We start from the raw sequence: 26516 nt of genomic DNA, 5'->3' as shown, positions 1-26516 counted from the left end.
CCTGGTTTTAAGGGGGAACTTAGCAGCTAATACTGAAGAGTAGATGTTCCCAGGGGCTAGCTAGAAAGAGAACGTTTTTCCCTGAGGCAGTTGGTCGTGAAGAAGAGCTGCGAAGGGGTGGAGTTATTGTCTGTTCTCAGCCTATAATTGGACTGGCATGAGGTCTGTTCCAGATTAAGCCTAGAGAGTTTCAGATTTCCTCATCTCATTATGGATTTTCTCAGCTGATTCCTGCGATTGGGAGGTGTTCTTCACTGACAATATAATTGCCAAAAAGTTAGGAAATGACCAATTAATGAAACCATCAGTGCTCAGACTCCACCCTGACTTCCTATTTTAATGACTATCCAAAAAATATGCCCAAATTCTATTCTATACACTTCCATAACATACTGCTTTCTAAAGCAAACTTGTACTCACCTGAGTGGATATATGAAAAACATCAAAATGAAATGCTTAGAACTATTTCTCACCCTGAAATAATCAATATTGTAGAAACATATTTGAGAAACTGCTTTTTACCATGTAGGTAGCACATAAGGTGTGAGGAAAAGCTTTGTGTTTTGAGTAAAATATGAGTGCCTTCTGCCATGACTGAAATTTGCTTATAAAGGTTGTGTGCTTTAGAAGGAAATTCAGTGTACTACATAGAAAAATAAAGAAGATGGAAGTGTTTCAGAGCTGGAGAGATTGAAAATTTTGTATTTCCCATTCTTAAAGGAAAATTGTTTTTAGAGGAAAGTTTCTGTATGTGGCCCAGTATTATATAACACAGCTTTTTGTTACTAAGGAATGAGTGAGGGTGTAGAAATGTAGTACAAGGGCAGATGGGTTGATTAGATGCTAATGTATCTGTAATGGGTGACTGTGTTGATGGCACATGAGCTATTTTACTAATAACTGAATCTTAGGAAAAAGTAAGAGCTATTTCTTTCTAATACTGTTTCAGGTGATTAATTTATAGACCTTAAATAAGATGAAATGAGCTTTTTCCATTAGTATCAATTTTGGATTTTTAGTGTCTTTTTTCAACTTTGATTCTGAGAATTCAGAAAATTAAATTTCTCATTCTAGAGTTATCTTGAGTTCCTGAAACTGCAGGGGCATCTTCAATTTCTGTCTTTTTACTGGTTATTTTAAATCCATACTTTCTCATATACATTTCTTTTTTATTAGCTGTAAAAAAAGACCCCTTTTAATTGTACTGCTTCATTGTGCCTCTTGCACAGGGATGATTCCATTTCCTTTGCTTCCCACCCTGCAGAGCGCAAATTTAACCTTTTCAAAACGTCTGCCCGAAGGCACGGGGCAGCGAGGTGCCAAGTTTCATGAGTGGTGAGTGAGATGGCTGCGTGTGTCACAGCTCCCGTGCTGCACTGTGCCATCTGGCCCAAGCCATAATCCCACTTTGGACTCGCTGGTGCTGCGGTGTCCCTGTGACTGTGGGCACGTGGGGATGAGCAGCGGTGGGGAGAGGCCACATCCTAAGGAGTGCCCCTGTGCCAGAATCTGAGGTGCCTGGCTGGTGGCACTTTTCCCAGCACCGGGAAAACTTCCTTGTGCCCTCATGTTATGTGGACCCGCGACTGAGGACCGAGGAGGTCTGCCTGGTGGGAGCGGGGTGAATCTTGTGGCGCTGCAATCTGCAGAGAGGGGTTTCAAGGTAACTGGGACATTAGTAAAAGGAGTTGCGTATGGAGAGAGAATTAGAGGCAGTAGCCTCTCCTTCCTTCGGGTAATGCTGGGGGTGTCTTCCTAAAGTCCCTCTGAATCTCCTTAGCGCACATACCCATGAGGATGCTTTAGGAGTTACTCATTGGCAGTGCGGCCACACTGAGTCAAGACAAGGCTTCCTCTAAGCAACTCCACCTCTCTTGCACCGCATTTCCAAAGCTCCTTGGATGGTAACTCTATTTTGATTTCTAGAATTATAATTCTTCCTCAATATATTTCACTACAGTGTCTAGAAACTAGTGAATTTATTTCAATATCTTCACAGTTAGAGAAGGGCCACTGGCCTGGACATTTTAAACGAAAAAGTCTCCCTCCCCATTTTTTCAGAAAGAAAAAATAATACTGAGGAAAAACTGAAATATCTTCAATAATGCTTTGCTTATTCAAATGAAATTGTAACTGTCAAGTGTTGTTTCCTATCTAATTTCTCTATATCATAGAATAAATCAAGTTGGGAAGAATGTCTGAAGGTCAGTTGGTCCAACCTGCACTCAATACAGGCCAAACTTTGAAGTTACATTGTGTTGCTCAGGGTTTTGAGTAACTATATTTCCACATAGAAGGTACTGTTAGATTTACTTATGAAATAATCCACTATAAATGATTAACTTTTGAATAAGTACAGATTTTTCTAGTATTAAAGGTGGAGTTCTGCTGCATCTTGAAGTTCTTCCATGCTTTGTTGCCATTTGACATACTTTGAAAATTGGGGGACATGATAATGCTGAAAATAGAGAGAATCAAAGCTGTTGACTAGTAAACAGAAAGAAATGTTGTAGCTGTAGGGCTCAAGAGTAGTATTAAAAAACAAAAAAGTATTTAAAAAAATGCGTAAATTTAGATACTTCATTAAAATGTGGTTCACAGTGTATTATTTGCCTACAGGTCCAAAGTATGTAAGAAAAGTAACAGCACAGTATCAAAACTTTTGAAATGAAATGACTTCATTTGAAATAGATATCTATTATAGAAAAAATTTTGAAAGATTGACATGTAGAAGTAATATTTTTATCTCTAAAAATATATCGCTCTTAGTTATGAAAGAGAATATTTCATTCTCCTTGAAATGTCTTTTTTTTTTTTCTTTACCAGTCCTGAAGTAAATGTTGATAGGGGAAAAATGTTTTCCTCTTACAAGTTAGTATCCCTGTTGTTTTCATAGCGTTGGCCATAGTGGCAGTCCAGGGAGGTCACCACGATGAAAGATGCTTGGACCTTGTCATGGGTTGTCACGGGTTACGAAGGCAGAAGATTTTGGTTGACGCTGTGTGTCTGGTTCCTGGACTTCTGTGGTGGCTACTACATGATGCAGGCTCTGGCCAGTTCCTTTGTGGTCTTATTTGCTGCAGTGGTCCTGCAATGGTCTCTTTACTGCTTCTTAGGGAGCATGGGAAATTAAAGCTGCTTTTAGAACTGGAGGCTTCTACAGCTCAGGATTAAAATCTTAGGGAGGAGGAGGAGGCATGCAAAAGTGATGGGGAAAGTGGACAGGTTCCTTCTTGGATGTGCAGTGCTCCTGCTGGAATAGGAGCTGTTGTCATTACTATCTGGGTTTTCTAGCAGTGTGGGAATAGAGACGAGGGCGGGCTATGGAGCAGTAGAAGAGAAAGAAAGATGAGGTCTATTAAGAAAAAAAAGATTGCTAGCAAAAGGGAAAAGGTCATTTTATTAATATTTTAGAGGTGGTACATAAATATTCACAGGTTAAGAAGCATGATCTTGTCTGGGAAAAATACAAGATTGGACTTGAAAGTCAGATTTAGCACCACAACTGCAAATTTCATCTGTGATCTTCGGTAAATCACATAATCTTGGCTGTCTTGAAGCCCCATCATAAAATGTGACAAACAGTCCCCTGGAACATGGTGTGGGTAAAGTTCATTAATGTGATAGGTTCACATGTTGGTACAGCACTGATGAAGGTGATACAAACCCATGAAAAGAGAGTCCCATTGCCTTCCAGAGGGCTAAGCTCCATGTTCTAAGCCTTGGAAAAGGAGCCCAAAAACCGCTTGAAAGATTTGCCTTACTGTAAATGGAAAGTCATTTACTGGATGATGGGAGAAGGTTAAAGAGAGCTACTTTAACTTTGTGATATTTCCAGGCTTCTTAGTAGATGATTTTCTTTAAAGCCTTGCAAGTACACTCTTCCCTTATCCTTACAACTTCGAAATAGTGGACTACATGAGAAGATAAAACCATGTCTTCCCACAGCGAGGCTTCTGTAATTAGAGCATCTGGTTTTTCACTGTCTTTCATTTCTGGAAGGTGTTGCAAAACCACTGATGCTTTTTTTTTTCCCTTTAAATCCAAGGAATCAATTGTGTAGTAATTTGAACTTTCAGCAGAACACATATTCTTGTCCATTCCTTGGAAAAGTTTTAGTCAGTGCAAGGCTCAGCAGAAGCTTGAGTCCTCTGAGTCTTTCCGAAAGCAAGCAAGGTTTCCTTTAATAAATGCTGGAGCCGTGTACTATTCTGTCCTGCTATATGTGAAAGCTGACTGTGTGGCTGGTAATACGATACGCGTGTAAGGATATGCAGTTGCTGGTGTAAGGGAGAAAAACAAGGTCAGCAGTCTTTGCCACTACTCCAGAAGGTCAACTTTATTTACAGGAACAGCAGCAAGCTTCTTCAGCTGGCTTATGTTAACCACCTTTTGCAGTCCTTTGCTGAGAGAATAAACTATTTAAAACTTCAATAGAAATCTGCATTCAAAGAAGACAACTAACTTTTTATTGCGTAACTTAAAGATATCACTGATCTGTCTCCCTCCCCCACACCGACAGAACTGTCAAATTGAAAACATTTGCAGCGTGGAGCACAAGCCTACTCTTTTCAAACCTCGTCAAAATTAACTTGAGAACACTTTTGGAGAGAGAGAGAGAAATGCTGCAGAGAAACAGCTGCAGCAAGCTTGATCCTGCTTTCTTTTGGGAGACCTGAGAAGCTGTCAAACTTTAGATCTCTAAAAGGTGGTGATTATTATAAGGTAAAGTTGAACATAGCTGATTGTGGAATAACACCTTCTTGGTTGGGCTGCTTTTTGTGGTCACTTGAAGGTGGTAGGCAGATTTGCAAGGAGGTTACAACTCCCTTGCAGAAGTTCCTAACATCTCAGGTAAGGGTTGGGAGGAATCTCAGACTGGGAAAAGAAACTAGGGAAGATTGTGTTAAGCTACAAAAAGGAGGAAATCATGACTCATTGCATCTCAGCTGACTAAGGCCTACCTCCTCCAGGGTTAGTCTTTTGCTCTGAATTGCCCTCTAGGGTGGATTTTTCTTTTAAAGGGACAACAGACAGAGTCTAATGAGGCCCTCCTTCCTATATCAGTTGTGTGTATTTGTATGGCAGCAATGCTCCTCTGCAGACACAGAGGTTAGGTGTCCAATATTAGGTGGGATGAGTCTTGGCCAAAGAGTGCTGGAACATTCCTTGTCCTCCTCCCTTCTGACCACAGAGATCTCCAGCCAGGAGAAGAGGTGCCCTTCTCATTACTTGTTTGTGATTTAGCAAAAGCGGTGTGGATGGTGTGGTGGTGCAGTTTTTCTTGCTGTTTGTGGTGATTTTCTGTACGTTATCTGATCAAGGGTGGTTGTGAATGGTGAAATCAGCAATGCTTGGCGGGGGGGGGGGAACACTGCAAGAGGCAAAGGTTTTACTTTTCAAGCTTCAGCCTCATTAATCCATGCCAAGTACTGTGTGAATGAAAAGTCTGAGTTCTTTTAAGCTCACATTAATTTTGATTTGGGCTTTAGAAGATGAAGGCAGCATGGGTTTGGATGGAGATATCCAGAAATGGGTGTTTGTCATAAAGCAGATCCCTCTTCTGTGAATTAGACTGTAGCATCTCTGAGGCATAATCTGCACTTTGGTATATCTAGTGCCTCTACGACTTTTTGTCTTTAGTAGTAACCGCTCAATTAATGTCTAAGATCTTACGGCATATTCACATGGCTGCTATCCACATGAAAACGTCAAACTCTGCCACCAACTGTGTGTGTAGTACAGCTGTTCTGCAGTTTTCAAAGCCCAAACACTTTTGCTGGGTGGAGGCTTGCCCAAGGCACATAACTACATATAAGATGGGAGGGGAGGAGCATCTCCAATGTCTCATCTACACTTTTCTCTTTCTCCTGTTATTCCCCATCCAGGCAGCCAAGTGGGGAGCCATTTTGGGAGGGGGAGGGGGGAAGTCCTGCATGAACGGTTTGGCAGCCGATAGGGCAGTCATTCATTTCAATGCAGGTTATGCGTTCAAGGACACTGGCTACAGCTTAGGCAGTGACCTGGAACAAATTCTCCAGCATGAGCAGAAAAGACTGCAGCCCGGATGCCTTCCTAATGAGAGCAACCCGGAGGGAACCCACGATAAATTCAGCACCCGAACGACAATGCCCGAGAACCAGAGGGGAAAGTGAAGCAATGAGAGCTTGGCAAGGGGCAGCAGCAACCCTTTCCCGATGGATTTGCCACACAAAGTTGTTGAAATGTTGCTCCCTCTCTAGTGCTAATGCAGCAGCCGTTACAATGATGGTTGCTGCAGATAATGTGGCAACTGTAATGAAATATAACCCAGGCAGTGAACCAGAGAGAGCTCCAGACTTGCTGGAGACTAGGAAGAAAGGGTAAGCCCCAGAAATGGGGCTGAGAGGATAAGTGGCCTGCTGAAAAGAACTGAGGAACATGCAGTAATGAGATAGGCTGAAATATGTAAAGCAAAATGGAAGTAAATAATGGGCCCAAAAACATTTTAAGAAATTGTTCCTAACAAAACTTCCAAGGTTCCAGGGAACGTTTGTGAACCAGAGTGTTCCCTGTATCATATTAATTCGGGAATAATGTAATATGTTATGACGTGAGTCACCAAAGACTTGTGAAATAATTGGCATTGTATTAATGAATGAATTGGATGTTTTAGGTGTGTGGGGTGGTGGTCTTTGCTGGAAAGGTACAAGACTGGCTGATTGTAGACTTGACTTCTGGTCTAACATCTGCTAGAAGGTCTTTCTGGCACCTTGGACAAGGTCCTCATGGCCCTTTTCCACTGCCGTCCTGACAATATCAGAGCTCCTTCCAAGGTGGAATATAGTTTTCCTCACAGTTTTCTATGGCTTCAGCCTGTTTTCTATGGCTTCAGATACGAAACTGAGGCACTAATGCATAGACAATTTGTAGCAGGGCAGGATATTGACTTGGGGGGTGCTTTAGCATCTTATTTGAATGTTCCTTCTCTTATGAGCTTTGTGCTTCAGTCATTCTTACTGTGTATAAAATAGATTGAACGCCCTCCAGCTCAGAAGGTGGCAGAGAATTTTACTAATTAATATGTATATGCAGAAGTAGTAGCACCAAACAAGTCACGGAATATGTTGTTTAGGATGTTCTGTTTGATTTGCTAAAAACTGCATTAATTTTAATATCATTAGGAACATGGGTGTAATGCGACAATATTTTTCTCCTTTATATGTAGCAAATTGTGGGTTTTGCTTCAGCTTTTCCAAGCACCTTGAAATCATGGATGTTTTACTTATTCTCAGATATACATTCAATTCACTAGTCCTGTCCTGAAACGCTTGGAGGATTGGCAGGGCTTTGAGGCAGATACGAGATGAGAATGTTTAGTGGTTCTCAGGATTGGACCTAGATTGAAAGACTATTAAAGGCAGGATATTTCCAATTATGAACAATACCGTATGACTGTTAGACTATCCAATATTTTATTATACTATTTAGAATATATCTTAACAACGTAGTCTGCATTCAAGCTGGAGGACTGACATACGGGGTTAAAGTGCAGCATTCATAACCTTTGTCTGATGAACTTCTTTGGGAGTTGCTGTGACGTTGAACGCGCCCTTCTGCTCAATCCAAATGCTAGTCATCATTTCCATAGTGTGTAAATGTTCGTCTAGATGATGACATTTCATTCCCTCCTTATCCCAGCTCACGTTACTGCTTTGGGAATATCTATTGTAACTCTTATCCTTCCGCACACTGTGCTGTCGTCACCACTGCTGTAGCTAATCCACTACTATTTGGCAAGAAAACTGTTTATCCATTCTGCTGTAGGACAGATAGCTGAACTGTAAGAGCTGGAGGAGGAGGCAACCAGGGCAGCACATCGTGTTTGTTCTGACGCGCGTTAATATTCGAGCTGAGCTAACAAGAAGAGGAGTAAGTGATTTAGTCACTAGACTAATTTTGTCGTGGGGTTTGACAACATGCTCTCAGATACACTACAAGGTTATTACAATCCACTGGAAAGCACTAAAGACTGTATCTGTGTAGATTTTTAAACTGTCCTTCTCTTTTTCTGTACCTTGGCATGTGGAGGATCACTTACCATGATTAATAACACCAAATTGCTTGAATCACTGTCTTAGAAAGTTTATGGCTCAGTGTCCCCATTTGCTACACCTTCGTTGTCTTTGTGAGTTTGGGCTTCTAATGGCTTGGCCAGCAGCCTCTTTGCTACCATGAGTCCCAGTGTTGTGTGGCAAGAGAAACAAGAGCAGGAGCTTCCGTCTGAAGGACGACTGCAAACAGTATTCACCCCACCCCCTTCCATTTTTTTCCAGTCTATTTTTTAGAATTTGTTTATTTTATTGACTGTTTATACTGGGGGGTGGGGGATGAGAAAGCACTCGCTGTACCCAGCCTCAGGAAAAGGAGAGAAAAGAAAATCAGCAAGGGAAACTTAATCCTCATCTATCTATCCAAAAGGTTATTAGCCAGTCCAAAAGAATGAGCTAAAGCTCGTATGACTGTTCACTTCTTAAAACACGTTACTTCCATTTGATTCCCCTCAGCTGACTAAGAGTTACTCACCATACTCCAGCTCCTTGAGTTCTTGCTCTGGTTTGTCCACTGACCTCTTTCAATGAGTAGCAAAGCTTGATTTGGAAATAACCTTATCCTTGTTCAGTAGGACTCATTTGTTGCCTTTTGGAACCACTTTTCCCCCTAGACTGAGCAATGTCTCTTCTCTTCAGCTCTCCCCTGTGAGGAGAAGGATTTTCCCTCTGCTGTTGTCAAAGTAGTGCCCTGGTGCTGTGCTGTACCCTTGCACCCATGCATTTCTTATTGTTGCACATAAGCAAGCAAGCAAAAAATACCCAAAAATCAAAAACAAAGACACCCCCCCCCCCCGGCAGCCTTTGCTAGTGTAAAAGCATTGTTTATATCTGAAGATTTAGGAAAGAATACCCCTGCAACTTTAAATCTATCACGTTGCCCATGTGCTTGACAGTAGTGAGTGATCACATATGTAGTTTTCCTTCTTCCTCTTGGGGTTGCCCCTGTCTCCTGCCTCGGAGGGATGCTTCAGCAGCCTTGCAGCAGCGTGGCTGCTTGTAGCAGTCCTGTGGAGTGAGCGTGGCCGAGCCAGCAGCAGCTGGCTGAGTCCAGGAGACAAGGAAAGAAGTTGAACAACAGGAAGAAACTGCATTTTAGGCAGCAGGAAAGCTTTGCTTCTGAGGGATTTTTTTTTTTTGGATCCTTAAATCTGCCAAGAAAAACTGAAACAATCATCATTTTGGGGAGAATACAGTCCTTATTTTTCCTCACAGTGGGCCATGCCTGTTTTGCCCTGTTACTGATGGGGAGTGACGCAGAGAAACATGCTTAGTCAGAGGGAATGTCTACAGATCTTAGTAAAGACTTTCATAAGCTTTGCCGAGCTTAATGTGGTCAACAGATGGTGATTTACTACAGCTCATAACGTGATCCTTTCTGAATGAACGTTCATAATGACAGCAAGTGACTCTGGACCTAACACGAGTTCCTTGCTAGATTTCGTTTTCTGTGGTGAGCATGATGGAGCTTTTTCTCTTAAAAGAAATTCACCTTTTTCAAATAATGGAAAATGTAAGGCAAGCTCAAGATAAAAAAAATTTAACATTTTAGTTCAAGAAGGTCTCAGATACTCATTAACATTAAACAAGGGTATTAGGTTAATCTCAGCTTTCAAAATTTGTGACCACAGTATGCTCTACAAGATCTTATATTTAATAATATTCTGCTTGTGAAATACAAATGTAAGGAAGGATTTAATTATTCTGTTAATTCTTTTTTTCCAATAACAAATATTTTCTCACTCTGTCACCTTCTTTATGGAACTACTTGTTCTCTTGTGGTTTTCAATCCTCCAATATATTAAAAAAAACCCTTATTGTTGGCCTTAATACTGCTAGCTATTTGTGCTTTAATATTCCTTTATGCTCGTCAAGTACCGTCGTTACGTTCCTTTTGATTTTTCTTTTTAGAAGTAACAATGCTGTAGTTTTCTGCTCCCTGTAATTTTTAGAGCTCCATTTTTACTTGCAATTAACTTAACCAACTTGTCACTCAGACTTTTATTGGTTCTGAAATTCTGTGCTTAATTTTGCATAATGGTACACACTCCCTCTGAGCCGCCTTCATCACATCTTTAAAGTTTAGCCAAATTTTAACAACTTATCAGCATATCACTAATAAGCTCTGCCAGTCTATTTCACTTGTATTTCTCAGATTACAAAGTTTGTCTTATTCCTATTTCTGGCTGAACTCCTTCCAAGAGTTGATACTAAGAACAATATTAAATGGCAAAGACTGATCCTCAAACAGTCTCTAGCCCTCGCTTGCTCTCTGTTGTTTAAAACATTTTTAAAATTTTCCTTTGCCCTCTGTTGCCTGCAATTCATCCAGCTACTTAAGCAGAGCTTCTGCAGAACGGCTCCTCAGGTCGTGTTTGAATACTCTGCTTGTTCGGAGGTAAATTCACATTGTCTCGATAACATTATTTCTAGCCACACAGCAGTCGCTAGCTCAGCAGCCACTGCTGAGGCTGGTTCCTTCCTTCAAGCAGTTTGGTAAATATTTCCTCTAAAGAAACTTGGCAGCCAAGCAGCATGAGCAGGCGACTCTGAACATGGTTGTAATAGTAATAGTTGAAACCAACCTTAGGATATGCTGTAGGGCTTGTCAGCCTAGAGCTCAACTTGCTGGCCTGAAATGGGGGGGACCCTGGGCCTCCAGTCTCTTCTGGTGATTTCCAAAATAAGTTTAGTTTATGTTTAACAAGATGGATACGGGGATTTTCTTTGCTGCTTAGGGCCTATGCAGAGTCAGCCTGCAATCTGCTTTACATGTCCTCCCTTTAGCTTAAAGAGTATTCCTCCCCCTCCAACTTGCTGCCTAATGAATATATTAAGGGACTAATCATATCCCACTTAGTTTCTGCTCTTCAGAGCTAAATAAGCCAAACTCTCCTCAGCCTCCTCTTGCAAGATAAGCTTCCCAGTCCCCTGCTTCTTCTAGCTTCCTTCTCCTGTTTGACTGGTTCTTTCTTGCATGTGAGTAAGCAACACTGCAGACAGCACTGCAGATGAGACAGACGTGTCAGATGTCCTATCCAACACATTGTTAAATCACATTTGCCTCTTTGAGAGCTGCTTCACCCGTGGTGGCTCACAGTCGTCTCTTAATCAATCCTCTGATTACATCCTACTCATTCCCTACTGGCAATGCCAACCAATAAACTTCTAGTTTGAGGTCTTAAGTTTACTACTTTATGCTCATATTATTACATATCAGCCTGTTCCTGAACCTTAAGGTCCTCTAGTTCTTCCTGTCTGTTTCAGGAATGTCTGAGACACATGCCCAAAGTTCTTCCTGGGCTACCCTACCATAATACTTCAGTTACACTGGTATTGGTGAGAGTCAGGGCTTGGTGTTTTCAGCAGCTTTCATCCTCTCATGCCAATGGGACTCCTTGAGAAGACTTTGTCCAGGCTGGAGTGTAGCTTTCATCGTATCCCATTTAGCCGTATTCCTCTGCATTATATTTTTGTATCAATCTCAATTTCAACAATTTTCCCTGGTAACATGCCACAAACTGCTTTATTACAGTCTGGCAAGATTAAATCTGCCATGTTTTCGTTCTCCAGGAAATTAGCTATCCTCTGAAAGAATAGGCTATTCTGGCACTACCTGCCTTTGATAAATGGTAGTATTATCCGTTTTCCTTTTTCTCTGTGCCTTTAATAGTATTAACCTTTTATATTTGTTTTAAAGGTCTGTATACTACTGGGAACAAACTAATGTAATCTTAGGACTGTAGTTTAATTTGCAGCTACCTCATTCACTTCTTTTTCCTTTTTAAATGCAGATACTATGCTTGCTGTTCCCCAGTGGTGTAGTGCTGCCTCTCTCTGTAGGGGGAATTCTATAGGGAACCCCGATAAAAAGAATGTATTTTATTAAAAAATTGTCTTTGTGGGTTTGTAATTTCTGGTGCAGGTGTTTTAGTGTTCTGGGATAGAGATTGTCCAGTCCCTACTTGCTGAATTGCAGTCAGTACACTTAGGTTTCTTTCCATCTCAGGTGTGGTGATTTCCATTTTCTGTTCTTTTAATTTCTATACGTAATAGTCATGTTCAGTTTAGAACTGAACTGCATTTAAGGTTCTAGCTTGTCTATGGAGTCATGTAAACAATCTTCCTTCCTAATATTTTAAATAGGGACAATCATTATTTCCCTATGAAAAAAAAAAAGAATATATGTATGTCTATTAGCCTGACTTAATGCAAAACTATCTATATTTGACCTTATGCCTTGTAATTTCCATGGAGTATCCTATTTTATTGTAAAATTTCCTTCTTGGGGGATTGATGGCAGGGAGAAACTTTGTGAGGTACTCTTCATTGCGTTATTTAACTTTTGCCTATGAGCGTATTTGGGTCTTGCCACTAATTCACTGTTGTGCATGTAAACACAGTGTGCTTATTTGGATATATTTGTAGGTGAGGAGAACTGATATGAATGAAAAATTTGCAGAAAGAGATTTGATTTCAGTGTATTTGGAATGTGGCAAGAGCTGTTGCTCATTCATTTGCCTCCTGAGGGTGAACTGTGTATCCTACACCTATTTCTGTGAAACTTTTGTTGCTTCCTTATTGGAAGAGAGTTTTCTATTTCCAGTAATTTGTAGCTGATAGACTTAGGTCTCGATTAAAAGGTGATTCCTCTGGCAGATTCTGTGAAAGTCCTTGAATATCACTACACTGACTTTGATGGGGCTAAATATTCATTAGGGAACTAATATATGTTGGAGAGCATAAAGATGATGTATTCAAGTGTTATCTGTATTGCTAAACAGGCTGTCACCTCTTGTGCCAGACGGAAGGTTTTTCAGGATGTGTTTTCACTTCCACATATGAATTACAATAATCAACTTAGCTGTGCTCTGCAAAGCTTTCCCTTTTGTTGCATAATTTTAACTTTCAGCACAGCTGTTAAGACCCTCTGTGATAATAAATATATATAGCTCTATTATAATGCAAGAATTACTACTTTGGGTGAGTGGTGTTTTGCAAGTTAGCCTTTTTTTTTTTTTAATGTGCTTCTTTTGCTGTGACAATTCTGGATGCTTAGAGACCTAGCAAGCTCCTTGTTAGTGCGCAGCACGTGGCCTTAGGCGAGTGCCATTCTCACTTGGAACATCACCATAAGAGTCAAAAATGCACATAAATTGTATTTGGATGCCACTGCTCTTGCTGACTTCTGAACTTGCATGAAACCCCCCCCAGCACTTCTGAAAAGGCCTCTCTTTGATACTGATTGCACTCATGTGTAAATGAGGGTTATGACTCAGTTTGTGTGGTAATTTTTCAGCAATACATAAATACATCTATAAAGCACACTGAAGACTGTAGCCCAGACCAGCTTTATTTAACATTTAGAGACCGAAACATATTTTACTGTCACTTTCTTTTTGCCTAATGCAGTTACTGTTCAATGAAATCATTTTTAAAATATGCAGTGACCACATTTGAGTCAAACACCAATCTTGTTGGACTTCAAATCCCTAATGGAGGGAAGCAACATCTGCTCTGTGGGTGGGAAGCTAGTACCTAAAGTAGTTCTTTCAGGAGTTCAAGGAAGTTGACAAGATGAATACATTTAATTTTCAAAGCATTCTGAAATGGGGTTTTCTTATTGCTGCGAGGAGACTGCTGCTTGACTTGCTACGAGTATGAGGACTTTTATGTCCTTTTTTTTTTCCTGCACCTTTGTATAAACAGCTTGAGGTAGGATGGGATTTACTTCTGTGCCATCTAGCTAGAGATAAATATCTCTCTCCTGTAAAGAAATTTCATTCATGTGTTGAAAAGACTCTCCTGTTGTTTGGGGGATATGCTTAGGCGGTAGGGTGAAGGCCAAGGATCAAATTGCTGTTGTCCAAGAGTTCATATTTAAGGAGAGGGAACTTCAAAATCATCCTAGAGTAACACAGTGCATATACTAATATAATTTCAGTTTTTGAATTGTTAGGGCCTCATTGAATCAGATCTTCTGGCTTTTTCCGCTACAGCTACTAGATATTAACCTTTTTATGAATGTTCAGATACTTATGCGATCACCTGACTCACCTGAGTCTGGGAGCTGGTGCTTGAACGTAAGTATAAAGTTATCAGGACAGCTGTGATAAAATTGCAGCATTGTATGGCAGTAGGTTGAGAAAGGATATTAATGCAGGGTATTTAGAACTTATTTCTAATAAGAAATTAATTAATGACAGACATACAGCTTATTGTCCCCTGCAACGGAAAATGACATTTCAGTTACAGTGCTTTCGGATCTCTTTCTCCTTTTAATCTATTTTGGCTGCTTTTACTGGCAAGGGGATGAAGGGAAGAGGAAGAAAAGTTGGTTGAAAATGCTTCAGCTTTTTTGGGGATTGATAATGTAGTAACATGGCAATGCATAGCATGGTAACATTTTCCAAGGGCTATGCGCAGCACTGCATGGTAAATTTAAAACTCATGGAAATAGGCTTGCCTTCTCCCCCATCCCCACTGGAGCTCTAAAGGTGCTCTTTAGCAATCCCATAAAAATAATCCTTCTTCCTCTGAGGGTCTGGCATCTTGGCTTCTCTTCCTGTTGCCAGCTATTCTTTTGCCTTTCCTCAGTTATTTGTGTTGTGGTTGTAGCCAGAGGCTGCAGCCGAGGATCCCAGCCCTGCTGCTCCAGGCAGAGCACACACCTGTGTGGAAAAGCTGTCTCAAAGGAAATGCTGAATTTTCTCATGAAAAAGCGGGGGACTTTTTCTCCACATTGTGCAGAAGGAACCAGTCCCTGTTGCAGGAGGCTGGTCGCGTGACCATGTTCAGAGGAGTTTGGAGATCTGTGCTGTCATTTATATTATCACTAGGCTTGAGAGCCAAGAAGCAGTTCTGGTGTCAGGGTCTTGGTGAGGAAGATGAAGGGAAATGCAGATAAATGGAGCTTACTACTTCTAATGCAGCTACCCTACCATATGCTCCTCTCTCATACCTGCCAGACCGGTACGTCTTCGCACAGCCACGGCAGGAAAGGCTGGGGGAAAGACGAAACAGGGGATCCTGCTTTTGCTGCTGAAACTGTAATCGTTCAAAAAGCTGAATTTCTAAAATAGTGGGAGGAGGTTGCCTGAATAGTTACGACCCAAAAATGGGGAACGATCCTGAGAGAGATGGGCAGGCACCGGCAGCCAAGGCTGAAAATGATTCAAACAAAGCCTGTGGTTCCCCTCCCAAGGTGTGATAGAAATCTTCTGGTTTGTGGGAAAAGAAGGAAAGCATCCAGAATTGACTGGGCTCCTTTATCTAGAACTGAGAAAAAGAGATGGCTTGTTATGTCTTATCCAATAAGAGGTCTTTGAGAAAGTGAGTCTGGATGTTACGCTTTTTTCTGCCCTACTTGTGTCTATTTTAAAAAGTTCAGGTCTCCGCCTAGAAATTAAGCATCTAGAATCGTTCTTTATGTGTTTGATGGTGGTCGTGAGTAGCTATTAACTGTTAGGAGTCCTCCTATGGATTGTTTTCTCTCTGACAGACCAGTTGTCATACTCCTGTTTTTTCCAGACCGGGAAGATGCCCTAGCACTTTACACCTTGTTTAGGCCCATTCTGAGTTCTGGTCTTCCACCATAATTTAACTAGCTAGAAATAAAAATGTCTGTGACCACTGAAACAACATCACGTGGCAACCCCGATTTCTTCCATAGGTTATAAACATCTGGGGAAGAGATGCACATTCTTTAAAAAGTTTTCTCCACTATTGGTTGTGACATATTCAAAAAAAGTCCTAACGTTTGCTTGTCTTCAACTTTTTGTAAAAAGTTCAGTCAGCATGGCTCTTTTGTTCCATTTTCTCTTGGCTACATCTTCTGCTGTGAATTAGCCTGCGTTATGCCTTGGTATGGCAGTGAGCCTTTTAAAAATGCGTAAATGAGAGATTTTAGAATTTTCCATTCCATTTGGGATTAGGAGAAAGGAAACAGGCGTTTTTGTATGTTTTTTAACATTGCAGATTTATCAAGGGCTATTATACTGCTTTCAGTTTGCAGTGGAACGCCATTGAATTATACAAAACTGTCTGAATCAATTTAGAAATAAGTCTTTAAACAAAAGAATGTACCAGTTTTGTGGATGTTCTGTTATAAAATATTGAACTATTTAGAAGGAATATATGTAGTATGTTGAACAGCTATTGTGGGTCATTACTACTTTGAAATTCTTCAACCTCTTCAAAGACAGATGTTTTCCTAACTAGTCCACTTCTTGATGTATACGATGTAGGGATATATCCCATTCTTCAAAATGTGTTTTCATAAATTTAAGAAGCCTTTTCATTCTCTTGCTTTTGTTCCCTACAATTCTTGTTATCATGAAAGAAGAGAGAGAGAATTTCAGATAAAAGTATTCCTTAAAATAAAATATGAGTTACATAAGTTATTCTGCTTTCCAAGCATGGTTCCCTCTGCCACAGATATTGGTAGCAAAACTTCCTTTGGCTTTAGAAGCATGAGTAGGTTGTTGGTGTATGCAATTACTTTGGCTTTGTAGTCTCTTAAAAGATCCAGGCTGATTTATGCATGCAACATAAAAGGTATTGATGGAGACAAGTATGATTCCTGTCCTGTTCCAGTACAGTTTACACACCTTTCATGAGGTGTGTTTTATCCTCTTCCTGAATCTTGACTTTGCCAAAAACATAATGTAAGAATATAGACTTCAGGTTGGGGTTTGGTTTTTTTCCTCCAGCCCTGGCTTGCTCTCTCTTCATCCTTCAGTCCACAGGTTGAAGCTGAAAAGCTGACTGTTTATGTAAAAAGCTCGTTAGGAAGCTTTACATCTACTTCTGCCTCAGTACAACTAAGACAGCTTTCAAAAAATTTTATCCATCCATTTCGGCAAATGAGTCTTAAAACACATGCCCAAAATTAAGTGTGAGTTTAAATGTTACTGAAATGTGAATGGTTGGATTAGGATGTCCAAATTGCATCTGGAGAACAAAATGAGAAAGATGGATGGTAGCAAGTGGGAAATCAGAGGCTTGCAGGCTCCAGTTGCCACTTCATTTAAAAATGGCAAAATTTTCAATATTTCTATTTTAAAGAAGAAAAAAAAAGCTGTTTCTTGAATTGAGGAAGGGAGATTTTCTTTCTACTCTCACACATTGACTTCTTTCTCCTTCCCTCTCCATTTCTGTGAAATGAACTTACTTTTTTCCAAGTTGTTGTCCTGAGACTCCTTGCAAATTAGGGTCAAATGCCGAATTGAGTTTTTGGTGGAAGGGAGGAGGGGAAGAAGATGGGGTAAAATGAACAGGACTAAAAAATTATCTTCTTTCTATCTCTTAGCCTAATAGGAGACTTAAATTCCCTGCTGCCAAGGTTTGAGATTTCATATTTTCTATTCGCCAAGAGAGTACTATAAGAGGTTACTAGAAGATGTTCTGGGCTAGAAATCATTCACTCTCCTCTGAGAGCAGAAGCTGACCTAGTTTGAGTGAGGGAGTCTAAAAGTGGAGGTCCCAACTCCTAGCTGAGTGCTGTAATACAGCTGTTTTCTCAAGTAATAGTTAATTTTTTTAGAACAGCTCTAGCAGGAGACATTGTAGGGAGTTTCATGGATATTCTATGGCTGAAGGCTTGGTTATTTTTCTGAAAAGGAAAAGAAATGTATTGAAATCACCTTGAGCGGTAAAGAGAATTTGGACGAGATAGTAAGATTGGGGTGGTGGAGTGAGTGCTCTGACCAGTTAGCTATTTGGTAGAAGGATGGGTGACTTCTTGCACAGTGTGATTCTAGCCCTTCCTTGTCCTCCTTCACTCTTCTAAGTGTTAAAAATGAATTCTGTTGGGTTTTGGTTTGAGTGGACTATTCTTTGTTTCAATACTAGAAGAAGGACTGGAAATGGGAAGAAAGGTTTATTCTACTGGAAACTGCCTCGTCTTCCCTCGCTTACGTATTGCTGGTCTAAAATCTTAAATGACTTTAAGAGAGAAGCCTTTTGGTGGGTAAGTAAAGTAAATGAGTCTTCATGTGCTGGGAAGGGCAATGTGATCCACATCTCTGTAAAGCAGATGGTGGAAGATAGGTTTGTCAAGTCTTTAGAATGTAGGTATGGCAAGTTTTGCATAGCAGGGTTAAAATTTGTATGAAGTTGCTGCATAGTGGATAGTTGCTGATAGTAGAAATATATGTGTAGCTTTTAACATGTAAAGTAGTTTGAAGTTTTGTAATCAATTGAAGTATAACTTTTTAGTAGCGTTATTTTATATGTAAATATAGATGACCAATTTTAAGTGAAATTGTAGAACTGAAAAAACTAATTTAGTTAAGAGTTAACTGAAAAGTTAACTAAAAACATACTTTATAAAATGTTTCTTAAAATGTAGGGTAGAAACAAAACAATGGACTAGCCATGCTCTTTCATAATGGCCTTGGAAGTTATATTCTTTACTTGTTGTATGTTTACCTATGTAGTGCTTTACAAAGGAGTAGGAAGGCATTTCTCTTTTCACAAATAACTCACAGTCCAAGATCCTGACCCTGCAAAGATACATCCACGTGATTCATAGACTCATCCAAAAAGTAAGCCCAGAAGGGACATCAGATCGCCCTGAGTGATTTGTTTTGTGATACAGGCGGTTTCGTGCTATCCATTTCCACTGTATTCCACTGAAAAACATTTGTTTGGCTAAGCGGATCTTCCAGAGAAGCGTTCAGAGGTGATTCAGAGAGCTCGAGGGGCGGACAGTCTGCTGCTTCTCCTGGTAGCTAATTTCAGTGACCGATCATCTCCTCTGTTTGAAGTTTGCACCCTATTTTCAGTTGAATCTGGCTCTGGCTTTCAGCAGCTGGGCTGGTCCTCTGTGATCTGCGCTAGCCAAATTCTGGGACTTCAGGCTTGCAGTGATTTTGGTGAAACATCTCCTGTTCTTAAAATACGTGCAAAACTTTTTGTGGGTTGTGTTTAAGCCTGTGCGTGCTTTGGGGTGGAGCAATTCTCGCTGTCCTTCAAAGCAGGGACTAAAACTGCATGTTGCTTGCAGTGGGTTAGGAGAAGGGCCTCTTGTACACTTTTTCCTATTTCCTACCTGCTGCATATCTCTGCGAAGACCAGCTGCAGCCTAGCTTTGAATGGTTTTATTGTGGAAAAAATACTTCAATAGGCTTCTCTGTAATCTCTGGTAATTAAAAGCAGCATTTGCATTTTATTTGTAGAACGATCATTAAGGGGCAACAATTCTTCTGTTTTGACTGTGAAGTGTTTCTTACATGTGCTTAGCGTAATTTGAATTTGACCCAAATGAGTGTTAATGGTGTTGCTTGTATACATTAGAAAACAAGTACAGCATGCCCGTAGCTGGGCTTTATTGCATATATAAGTTTTTGCAGTTGATATCTGTATTGACTCATCTGAAAATACATTCTTTGTTTGCTTTCCTTGTGTACACAAAGACTTTACATTTTGTATTTGCATCATGCTGTTTGTTCTTGTTTGCAGTCCTGTGTTTTCTAAATATTTTGTGTGTCAGGAAGGCATTTCCTGGATCAGTTGTTTTGCCTCCACACATTCTGCATCAGAATATGCTTTAAAATTGTAACCTGAGGGCCTGTTGAATTACAACAATTGAGTTTCATTTTCAGAAATGCTCTTACAGCCTGTGAATTTATTTTCAACTTGAGGGTATTAATCTGTCAGGGACAGCGTCACCTCTGATCTATGTCAAAGAGATGCATGGCTGCAACAGCGTCACACGACATAAAATTATCTATTGCACCCCGCAGTTCTGCTGGAGGTAGTTCAGATCTGCTTAATCCTTCTGGGAAATCTGCACTTGTCTGTACTTTGTATGAGAGAGTAAAACTATGCTTTCTTGCTAACACCTAATGGCACATGTGGTTCATAATGCGCAGCCCAAGTGAAATAGGCACTCTAAGTGCTAGATAAATCATCAGTGAGTGTTCATTATTGTGTTTAAGTATTGTTGAATCTATATTCTGGTGGGTAAAATGAGCCTCTTTTAAGAAAACATGATCATGAGATATCTTGCTTAACACGGTTTGTGCTATTTATGCGTGGATCAGAAGTTTTTAACGGTGGTCAGCGGTATCTGAGCCATGACACTGCAGCTGGCTAGAGCAGGCGTTGGCAGCAGGGAGGCAGAGCTGTGCGGGCTGGCTGCTGGTGGCCGCAGAGTTCGGGGCAGCCTTGTAGCAGTTGTACTCAGGGAGCTCATACTGGCTGTATAAAAAACAGTTTGAGCGTGTCTATCAAGGTAATGTGTTCCTGTCCCCAGCTTGAGACATGGTCAAGTGCAGGAGGTCGAAAGAGTGCCGTTCAGCAGGAGATGTTGTCCAGGGGAGTGTTTGGGGATACAAGCATCTAGGAGCAGCATAGTTGTCTCCTGTGACAACTTGTTTCCTCTCCAACTTCTGGGCTAGGTATCAGGAGGAGGCAGAACAGGCGTGCAGTGAAGTGGAGCTGCTGGCTGCCATAAGTCTGGATCCCATCCCAGGAGCAGATGTTTTAGTAGTCCCTTGCTGTTTTAATTTCTCCTGCAGCTAACCTGGCAAGGATGGGGCGCAGCAGTGAGTTCCTTTCAGCTCCATCTTGTGTCCCACTGCAGTTTGCATGTAGTGGGAATTAAGGATTGATTGTTGTGATGTGATATAAATACAGATTACGAAGGCTGTTTAGGAAATAGAATTCCTGAACAAGAGAAAAGACCTGGTCTTAAATCCTCTTGATGTTCATAATGCATATGAAGTTGCAATGCTGACCTAGACATAGTCTGTTCGAGTGTGGGAGCATAAAATATTGCCAAATCAGTGATCAGTCTGTGACTTTTATTGACAAGGCAGAACTTTTACAGAAAGGAGAAAGGAATTCAAAATTCCTTATGTCAATCTCTAACTCGTATGCCATTGTCCAAGTCACTTGAGTTCATGCTTTCTAAAGTCTTTACACTAATTTAGCCTACCTAATGTTTAAGGATGTGATGCACAACATTCAGGCCAGCTGACAATCCAAAGTATTCAGGTATGCAGCTTTTCTTCTTCAGATGTGGATCATGTGAAAATTAGGCTTATGCTTTGTAACCCCCCAAATCTGAGTATGCAGAACAATTATTATTAAAATAGCGCATTCATATGATGTTCTAGTATCTAAAAATCCAGTGCCAGGCTGAGTCCTTTTGTGCTATGAATGGCACAGAACATAATCTAAATGTCAGCTTCTTTTTCAAAGAATGTATCCTGGGGCACTTATTAACAATTTGCTCTTAACTCCGTTGTGATGGTGGCCTACGTATAAAGAGTGGTGTTATTAATCAATCATTTGTAATAAAATCAGGGATGTAGGCTGTGCCACATTAAAGCCTCTACAGAAAGGATAGGCATGTTCAAGATAATTTACTGAGAAAACTGCAGAAAGTTTTAAAGAAAGTACTAACAAAAGACAAAGAGCTTTATGTAAAATGAAATGAGACAGCTTGTCAATGTATTTAATATACTGCTTGCAGCTGGTGTTTCAGATGAGTTGAAACACTGAGAAGTATGGTACACATCAAGGCAGTTTGTGTGTAAAATAAATATTTTAAATAAATATTTGTATTTGCTCTTTCTGAAAAACAGTCTTATTGACTTTTTTCTTTTAAACTTCCCACCTTCTCTCACACACATTGGGAGTTGAAAGCTAGTAATGATCCAATGCCTTTTGTTTTCAGTACTATGTGATTGGTCTCCCAACAAAGGTATCAGACTAATGCCATTTTCTCTGTAGCAGTCTGCTGGCTTGCATTTTAGAAACATTTATTTTTCTTTTAAAAAGAAAACCTGAATATCCTGCCTGTAAATCCATGTTAGGACTGCAGAGTTGGTAAGAATGGAAGAGTAGACATTTCAAGTTTATTGTATATAGTATGGGAAAATGCAATCCTGAAGTTTGAATTAGCTGAATTTTATTGCTTCTATTTGTCTTTATGCTTTTTAAATAGAGGAATGTTATTGCTTTTTGACAATGTTTCTCCTCATAAAAGTAAACAGGATTTTAGCACAGCTAGTGCATAACAAGATGTGTACTCAGTGGTGTAGGTATTCACTAAAAGTGAAATCAGTCATCCTTCAGGAGAGCCTCTGTCTTAAGCTGCCTTAACCTCGAGGTAAAGCCTTGTGTAGCTTTACTTATGGTTTCCTTTCAGTATTGCGCTCTCGTGTGTGATACTGTTGTTAGTTGAAAAATCATTTAAGGTGCTGTGTGTAACTATTATTATTTCAGAGTTAAGCTCCACCGTAAAGCAGTAACAGCGTGGCCGAATCCAAAGCCAAGACATGCGCTGGCCTCCTAGTTTCTTGATGTAGAGAAGGCTATGGCTAGGCCTTAATTTCAGCTGAGATGTGGGCTATAGTAGGAACAACAGGAAAACTACAGAACCTGGACGCAGTTTCTAAACTGTGGCCTCCTAACGAGGAACCTGGGTGTAATGTCTGCGGAAAGGCGGTGTGGATCCTTTCCAGTGTGGCAAGAAATTGTCTCCTGTTCAGTCCTTGTGTTTCAGGAAGCAGCACTTTCCGGGGAAATTACTGGGGTTGCACCCACCTCCAGGGATCGCATCCCAGCAGCCTGCTTCCTGCCAGGTCTCCTCCTAACGGGAGCAAGCAGCCAAGCTCCAGTGAAGTTCATGGGACTGTCTGTGTCCACAGACTGCTAATGATCTCACTGAATTGTAAGGGCTGTGTCCTGCTGTCCTTTTGTCATTATGTGGGTATAAGATGGCACTCATCAGAGTAGCTGTGATACTTGACAACAGAATCACAGAATCACAGGATGGCCAAGGTTGGAAGGGACCTCTGGCGATCATCTGGTGAATCATCTAGAGATCAACCAGTGAAGCTGGAAGCTGTGCAGAACGTGCTGCTTTCTGCCCATGGAGAAGTTTCTCATCCAGCCTTGGCAGATAGCACTCTCCCTCTGTAAGGGAAACAGTTTCTGAAAGCAGGAAGCTTAAACTGGAGGTGAAGTAAGAGGGCAATCCATGCCAAAAAAAACAAACAAAAAAGGCGTTCCTGTTTGAGGTACAGGCCAGAAGGTCATATGGATTATCTGAGGCATGCCAGGACGCTGTCCGGGGAGTGATTACGTATTTCAGAGAACATGTTCTTGCTGTTGCGTTCACGGAGATACAGAAGAATGCTTATACTGCCCACTCGTTTTGCCTTTCCGGAACTGAGATGCTGAGGAGTAGCGTTGTTCTTTTTTCAGAGGTAACTGAATAACAGAGTTTGGGGACGTGGCCATTAATGAATTTTGCCTGAATTTTTGGAAATTAGCGGTAGCGTTGAACTGGTTCAAGCCATCTTCACTATTGCTATTATTAGTTTCAATTGCTGTTTTTAAGACAAAAAAGAGTGAGGAACTCAACCAATGTGGGTTTATCTTAAAACAACTTCACTGTAAAAGGAATTGCAGTTTTCTCTTTGCTGTTCATTTACCAGATCTGTATCTCAAACAATATGAGCTCATGTCTCTGCCTTTCTGTAGGCATCGTTGTAGGAGCTGTCTCGTCTGTTGTTGCTAGCCATTTGACCCAGGTTTTGAATCTTTTGGGTAGCACCATGAGTTATGTGAATGCTGTGAAACCGAAGCTGTCCACATCAAACTCACTTGAGAAATCAAGGTCTAAACCTCACTGTTCCAATATACAAAGACATTTTATGTATTTGGGGGTAAAAAAAAAGTGTGTTTTGAAAGAAAATTAAGTCTCCCACTCCTGCTGTTAATTAACAATTACCTAGGCAAAGAACGCCCTTCCATGGTAGAAAATGACTCACCGTGGGTAATGAGTTCTGTCATGCATTTCCCTATTCGATGGTCGAGCACAGACTTTTCCTGCATGGTTCTGTTAGCTGCTCCCTGCATTATCCAGAGCTCCCTTTTAATTTGATTGGGCTTTGCACACAAGCATTCAAGGAAGAACATGTTCCATCTTGAGAAACGTATTTTTTAGTCTGTAGCTATAATATGTTCTCAAATCTGGATATACCTCCCTTTTCTTTCTCTTGAGCAGGTTTTGAAAGGTTTTGGAGCTCTAAAGAAAATAAGAGCAGAACAGACAGTATAAATCTCAGAGCACCTCTGCTTTTCTGAGTACACCATTTAGTAGCAGTCAGTAATGTGTGGAGAGGATCTAGAAGTGGGGGCTTTTTGTTTGCTTTTTGCTCTAGTGCTCAGCCTAACCAAATATACTGCATTGAACTTACTTGGACTGCTGGGACTGATACCAGCAGTACTAAGTATGGATTCTAGGAGCTGTTACTGGTTGAGAAAGATAGGAAAAAGTTTCAGGTAGGATTGTTTCATTTCATTTATTCATAAAATGATTCTGGTCAGTGCATCCCACATGCTCCATCAGTGAGATCTGAGTCTTGTGTGTACTCATGTGAGGATTTAATTGTGGTATTCACAGTCTTTCCCCAGGCAGTAGACAGAGTTCCCATGTACAAAAATAATGCATCGGTTGATACTAATCTTTTGTCCTATATTTGTAGGTTAATAAGGAGAAGAAGGAGGAGAATGTGAAATTGTACCACTGCATCAGAAGCTAACCCATGAGAATGGTTGTGTCTGAACTGGGAATAAGTGATGTTTGTAAATAATGAAACAGTTTTAAGGTTTGACTTTGTTAAGGAGTGTGTTCTGTGAACAGATTAACCAAGGGAGAGTCTTCTGAAATCCAGATGTGCTCAAGGCAGGCTTCCCATCCCATTGGTAAATTAACTTAGAGGGGCTTTAAAAGACAGCAGTTGGTATTAGCACTTGAAAGAGGTTTGAGTGTCTCTCCACTGGATGTCAGTAAAAGTCAAGGAACAGCAAACAAAATCAGGTATTGCAAATATGTTGATCTCATTCACACAGAAATGTCAATTGCCTGCTGCCCACAAATCTGCAGGCAGCTGAATGACATTGCACCAGGTACTCAAATAATGGGGTACTGAACACCTTGCTCTAGTCTTTTATATGACAGACCACCCCATTTCTTAGAAAAAGCTCAAGAATTTTTCAGACCCTAGCCAAAATTGAACCAATGGAGCCATGTGTTCTCCTTCCCCTGAAAGGGTCATAGTTTGTGTAAAGCTGAACTACAAGACTTCTTTCAAAGAAGCCAAAAGAAATAGCGACCCAGCTATTTATTGTTGCAATTGATTGGGTACTTCAGCAAGATGAATTAAGTAACTAAAAAAAGAAGATTTAAGAGGGGGACATCTACACTGTTAGTACTACTAATTCATTCTGGAGAAGAATCAGGAAGTGCACGGTGCACGTCTTTGGGGATCTGAGATATTAAAGTTTTAGGGTTTAGCAATCTCTGATTGCAAGAGCTCTGAGCTGTGGGGTTTGTTGCTACTGAGGGCAGTATTCTTGCAAGTTTGTACAAGAGCAGGTTGTGACCTGTGGAGGTTTACTCTTAAAAAGCTGTTAAGCTATGTCCCTGTTAGATGCCACATGCAGTAATTTAATTTAAAAAATAACCCCTAGTCTGTGCATGTTAACAGTCTCAAGTTCCTTTCAAGGAGAGGCCTAGGGCTAGCTGAGCTGGATTTGGCACTGGATTTTGCATCTTCTCTGCCTTATGTAGTGTATGGGCTGTCCCACCGCTGTTCACAGGAAGGCTTTCAGACTGCTGGGTTAGGGGGAGAGGAGCTCTCAGCTGGCAATGCTCCATTGTAGGGTCTTCATGACTTTCTAATGCCCTCCAACCTGAAGGGAGGTTGCTGCTGCTGCTTCTTCAGACCTAGGGGTTACATTGGTAGGAGTTCATTTAGCCTGTGGGCTGAATATTAGCTTTTTGGATTCTTGGCTGAATCTCTTGTAGTTTTAAGAGTAGTGTGGGTGGCTGAATCAGTAGGTGCAGCAGTTCATAAACTGAGTAAAAGAACTTTTTGAAGGTCTTAAATTCAACTCTTGATGAGGATGACAAACTCCCAGAAGCTGATTAAATTGTCAGTGATTCATGTGATGACTTAAGACTCTTTGTGTTTTACAGTAACTTTGCTAAGGAAATTTACTGTCATAAAATTTCCTTTTTTTTTTTTTTTTTGTATTTTTAGTTTGGAAAAGATTCAAAACTTTTAACAAACTTGCCCCAGTGGAGATTAATCTGAAGTCTATTTTTACCAAGGCTAATGTGATCACACTGCTTATAACTGTCTTTCAGATCCTCCCTTTATCCTCAAATAACTTTTCTGTTTGTTTTAATCCATTTTCCACATATATCGTTGGAATGCTAGAAGTAGTAGAGATATTGATTTCGCAAAAAAAGAAAAAAATTGATGGCGATAGGGGAAACAGGTGGGGAAGGAAAGGTGCTGGCACAGGGGAAGCCCTTGGCTGCCTGAGCAGAGACATGTTCAGAGCTGTAGGATGGAAGTCCGCAGGAAGCTGTTCTGCATTAGTTGTGCTATTTGT

At 40.6% G+C, this 26516-nt stretch overlaps 1 protein-coding gene across 1 annotated transcript in view; it reads left to right on the top strand.

The window, feature by feature from the left end:
- PDE10A (phosphodiesterase 10A) overlaps positions 1-26516 on the top strand; it is a 388058-nt gene that overhangs the window by 87735 nt on the left and 273807 nt on the right. The gene's annotated exons all lie outside the window — the stretch shown is intronic.

The sequence above is a fragment of the Struthio camelus genome, chromosome 3, assembly GCF_040807025.1.
Source record: "Struthio camelus isolate bStrCam1 chromosome 3, bStrCam1.hap1, whole genome shotgun sequence".
Classification (NCBI taxonomy): domain Eukaryota; kingdom Metazoa; phylum Chordata; class Aves; order Struthioniformes; family Struthionidae; genus Struthio; species Struthio camelus.
This window is presented reverse-complemented; position numbering and strand designations above follow the sequence as displayed.